The sequence below is a fragment of the Vigna umbellata genome, chromosome 5 (assembly GCF_029865625.1).
Source record: "Vigna umbellata cultivar VRB3 chromosome 5, Vumbellata_1.0, whole genome shotgun sequence".
In the NCBI taxonomy this organism is placed as follows: Eukaryota; Viridiplantae; Streptophyta; class Magnoliopsida; order Fabales; family Fabaceae; genus Vigna; species Vigna umbellata.
This window is the reverse complement of record NC_142169.1, coordinates 43186820-43187543: the sequence shown is the minus strand read 5'-3', so window position 1 is coordinate 43187543 and position 724 is coordinate 43186820. Positions and strand designations below refer to the sequence as shown.

At 35.8% G+C, this 724-nt stretch overlaps 1 pseudogene; it reads right to left on the bottom strand.

Moving 5' to 3' along the window:
- Positions 1 to 262: 262 nt before the first annotated feature.
- Positions 263 to 724, bottom strand: LOC148198412 (uncharacterized; annotated as a pseudogene).

Here is a 724-nt window from a genome sequence, read left to right as displayed (position 1 = left end):
TGAAAGAAAAATCTTTTGCTTGAGAAAAAATGAGACTGAAAATCTTTTACTATCATAAAATCAACTTCATACAGCAAAGTCCGGTTTGTTTTTAAAAAAAAATTATACAAAATCACTTTAAGAAATACAACCTTCAAACAAATTCAAAATTATCAATACAACAATAATTTTTCAAATATCACCTTCACTCATTTTAACTCAACCTGAATAATCTCAACTATATTAAAATATTTAGTTTAAGTAACTTTGCACATCATGTAGCCTAAAGCAGGAAATAGGCTTCACCTACCATCAACTCATCCTCTAATGCTAAAGCAGGAATTGGGTGTTCTATAAAGAAGGAATCTGCATGGCAAACAACCTTATCTGGGAACTCAAACATGATCTCATCAGCCACGTGCTTACCCTTCAGACATCTCGTGCTACCATCCCAGAATATAAGTTTCGATGACAACAACGATTCTGATGATCTTTTCTGGTGAAAGCATGGAGTCACAGCTGCATTTCCCATTGTACTACGGGTGGAACAAATCTTGAGAGAATATGGTTGTGTTGTTTTTGTGTGTTGCGAACGATGAATATTATACAAACGGATGATATATGTGTGTATATATATACACGGTGAAGGAAACAGTTGACTTTGATGAAGTCTGTAAGTGTTGTTTTTCTGTGGAATGCGTGGAGGGGTCGGTGTGGTCAGGTCAGCCATGCCGGCTTTGAACAT